This window comes from Benincasa hispida, chromosome 1 (genome assembly GCF_009727055.1).
Source record: "Benincasa hispida cultivar B227 chromosome 1, ASM972705v1, whole genome shotgun sequence".
Classification (NCBI taxonomy): domain Eukaryota; kingdom Viridiplantae; phylum Streptophyta; class Magnoliopsida; order Cucurbitales; family Cucurbitaceae; genus Benincasa; species Benincasa hispida.
Window position 1 is genome coordinate 78,368,343 of NC_052349.1, and position 4,309 is coordinate 78,372,651.

The window sequence follows — 4,309 nt, forward strand, 5'->3', positions numbered from 1 at the left end:
GAGATACAGCAGACATTCTTTCAACTGTGGTGTAAATATTAAAGCAAGAACTAAAGCGACAATACTAGATTCATAAGGAGCAGGAACCATATGGATGGTGACAAAGTCCTACTTTCAAGTGACCTTACAAGGAAGAGTATGGAGCTTTCCAATCTTGTTACCGTACCCCATTATTGGATATTTACATTTAAAAGTTATAAATACAAGTAAAACGCATCTAAGTAGTCCCCTACTCCCGTATACTCAAAGTAATCTTACTTTACATTCAAAATGCTTAAATAGGTTAGAAGTGTTATAGGCTATAAGTAATGAATTATGCACATTTCTACTCATAAATTAAGGCGTTATGTGGATTGACTTTCCTAAGTGCTTAAATAGACGTTTCAAAGTACAAAGAAAGTATTCTTAAGTACTTAGAAAATCAATCCAAATATGCTCTAAAGCATTTGTCGTAGCTAGCTTCCAAATTTAATACTAAAAGAAATATATTTTTATCAATAAAGGTGATTCTTATCAACTAAATTATCTTACAAATTGGAAGTTTTAAACTTAGAAGATTCCAAGTGTTTTACCAAATCTTAAATGTTTGAACCTACTGCACCAACTCTGCAAACAACAACAATGTAAAACACACTACCCTGCTTTCTCTTTCACATTTGCATGTCATTAAATACCAAATAAAAATATCACAAGGAAAAAATGAAAAAATTAGGCCAATAACAAAAAATTACAATAAGCTCCCCCTGAAGAGAGGAAGATTAAAGAACAGAATTCAAATGTTCCCAAAATTATATCATAATTAGAAAGTCAATCCACAAAACAAAATAAAGAGAGCACCTAATTTACCACACAATAATTTATGTATACTTTTATTAATCTTGTGTTTCAATGTAGGATGGAAATGAAGCAAAACAACATTACAATATAAGATCTTCTTGATAGATACGTTTAAATATTTATGAAATCTAGGCCAAGTTGCAAAGTTGGCCTTACAAATATTACAAAAACAACGATAAGAAAACAAAAATTTAGTCATAGTATACTTTTTATTTAACATATATGAATAAGTAAATTTATAATTTCAAGTCCTTAATCTCAAAATATGCTTGTCTCCTACTCCTCCAATGCCATATTCATAAGCACCCCACTAATAAGCTAAAAATTCATGTCCCTAATAGCTTAACAATGTTAATAATGTTCCCAACACTACTTTCCTCCAAAAACACATCAAATGTTGTTAGTTTTTTAGCCAATTTCTTTTAAAGTAATTCAGTTTGTTTTCTTACTCTTTTTTTTTTTTTTTTTTGGGCGGACTAATTTAAACCCACTCAGCCCCAAAATTGTTCCTTTTCTAGATGGTGGGTACAAAGAACAAGGACGTAGCTCCAAAATTATCCCTATTTATTATTCTATTCGTGAGGCCAACTTTGACATTGTTCTGTCATCAAAAAAAAAAAACAACACAACACCCATGTCATCACTAACATTCTGGACAACCTGTAGCAAAAGATCATGCATCTCCACACGAGCTGTAGCAGAAAATCAAGATGGATACACTAGAAGAAATGTGGGCTTTAATATCAGTTTTAAACCGACATTAAAGAGCTTTAATGTCGGTTGGCAATCGACATTAAAAATAGTGTTTATTAAAGCCCTTTAATGTCAGTTGCCTTTAATGTCGGTTTAAACCGACATTAAAGGGTTTCAATAACACCAATAACACAGCCTTCAACATCGGTTGCCTTAATTCCAAAATTTGCAAAACAATATCAGAACCAGACTTTCATAGAATACAACTTATACCAAAGTCATCATTTCTCTCATTCACAAATATCAATTAGTACTAATTCCATGAATAAACAAGAATCACAATACTAGAATCACAATACCATGAATACAGCTTCCAATAATAAACAAATCATGTCTTCCACCTATGAATTTATCCACAAACAAGAATCACAATACCAGAACCAGACTTTCATAGAATACTTATACCAAGCCATCATTTCTCTCATTCACAAATATCATATTAGTACTAATTCCATTCACAAAGATCATGGTTAAATAAATTTATATTCATTCTAAGCTAGAATTTACATTCTATTGAGACAAAAAAACAAGAATTACATCCTTACACAAATCGGCCAACAAAACTTTCCCATTGGGTCCGAATTACGTCGATCTCTCCTTACGTATATGCATCTTTTGTATTGAACTACAAAAGGAAAAAAACAAAAAAGATAAATTCAACATAAGTTTACGTCCATTTATTAAATTAAAGCTAGTACTATATAAAAAATAAATAATTTACGTACGAGGCTAGCATATTCAACTAAAAAGTTTTTCATTATCCATATAACTAAAAAGTAAAAAGCCCCCTAAAGCAACACCAAAACTTCAAGCATCTAAAAAGCACACCAACGGATACAAGACTTCAATCAAATGAAACCACAAAAAAATCTCCAACTAAAAGATGTTATCGAGGGTCAATCCTAGATAATAAAGAATTTGATTCAAATTGATGAAGAAGCACAATAAATGGTTAAACAAGAGGTAACAAAAGATTCGACAATGATAATGAAGAATTAAACTAACCCACAATGCATGAATACCCACAAACTATCATAGTGCAACCGGATTCATTTAGACAAATAATGCTTAAATATAAACTACCAAAGGATGCCTAAGAAGTTCCACTACCATAAACCCACCAAACCATAAACTACCAAAGGATGCCTAAGAATCTATTCCAAAACTTTAAAACAACTAGACTTTTAAGATAAGCATCTTATAAATATTACCTTGTACTTGTTATTAATGTTGTTATGAAGTCCTTTCTGTGTTTGGTGCAACTTCTCCACTTGTCAACCTTCTTAAAACCTGTCCAATGCAATCTTCCTATCTTCCTTCCAAATCCTTAAGAATCAAAATTTAGCCTTATACATCAAACTTGAACCTAACAAAATGAAAAACTTCACTCAAAGTCATTTTATTATTACTCAAATGAGTTAGCTCCCAAATTCTAATTCGTCTAGTTTCCAAAAGAATCTTACTCTGAAATATTTTCGTATCCACTCGCAAAGGCTAAGAAGAGACTATTTTGAAAAAAAAGAATTGCCTTGTCAAGAGAGAAGAAAAAAGAAGATAAGAAAACAAGTAACCTATCTTCTATATGGTTCAATCACCACAATATTGCTCATTTCTCTTGTATATCCTGTTCAAGTGAAAAAAAGTGTAACAACAATTAGTAACCTATCTGCTATCGAGATAATTTTGATCATAAACAGAATTGATCCTCATAGATTTAGCTAGTTTATCTAGTTGCATTTAACACTCAAAGCATAAGAATATTATATTTTTCACAAAGGGACTTAAGTAAACAACAAAGTACCTTCTTGAGTTGGTTTTAGTAACTCACTTCTTTCCTAACTCCAGAAGAATAGCAATTGTAAGCATAACAAAGTACCTTCTTGAACTGAGACATCTACATCCTATGTGTTGCAACACACCGACTCTTTCATGATTGTATTCCATGCTTGATTATGAAATCTCATTCTTCCTCAAGTATATTGAAAAGTGTTAAAACAGTAACTATTTAAAGTGAAACTGACATTTTATATTACTTTTATCTCTCAACAAAATTGTAAACATCCTATATATAAAAGATCTAAAAGAGAGAGATAAAAAAAGAGAGAAATCAATGAGTTAGACGAATTTATCTATAATATTTTTTCCTTTCTACTTCTCAAGAAATCTCAACTCTTCTCCTAGACGTAGGCACCTCTTGCCAAACCATGTTAAAATCTTGTTGTCTACTTCTCATCCCTTACCTTGCATGCGTAAATCTGCATTATAAGTCTTTTGATCTTAAATAAATCGCCATTATTGCTAAGAATTGAGAGCTCTCAACCTTTCTCTTCCTGCTTTGTACAAAATAATTTCATTTTTCCTCAATATTCAAACACAAGATAGAATCACCAGCAAACAAATCAATTATGTTCTCAACATCTTCTTTTCATTTAATAGGAAACTACTATTCAAACATAAGTTAGTTTCAAGGTGATAGTGAGGAGCATATTTTATACTTCACTTGTTCTTTAACTGAAATTTCAAAAAACAATGGTGCACTTTCTCTAGTAAAACTTGTAACTAAAGGATGCTTATTAGCAAATAGAAATTCAACAATTGTAGACGTGGAAAACTCGTCATCTGCAACAAAAACAAAACTCAGTAAATTATAATCCAACCAAATAAAACTCTCATATAACATTGAGCAACCCAATATAATCTTCTAAGCAAAACACCCCCA

The 4,309-nt window shown here is 31.1% G+C and overlaps 1 long non-coding RNA gene across 1 annotated transcript; it reads right to left on the reverse strand.

Moving 5' to 3' along the window:
• Nucleotides 1-2,078: 2,078 nt before the first annotated feature.
• Nucleotides 2,079-3,524, reverse strand: LOC120071194. The gene is made up of 3 exons (XR_005480178.1): nucleotides 3,467-3,524; nucleotides 3,162-3,214; nucleotides 2,079-2,215 (listed from the first exon to the last, which is right to left on the reverse strand). It is a non-coding gene; the product is annotated as an uncharacterized LOC120071194 (long non-coding RNA).
• Between the last annotated feature and the right edge of the window lie 785 nt (nucleotides 3,525-4,309).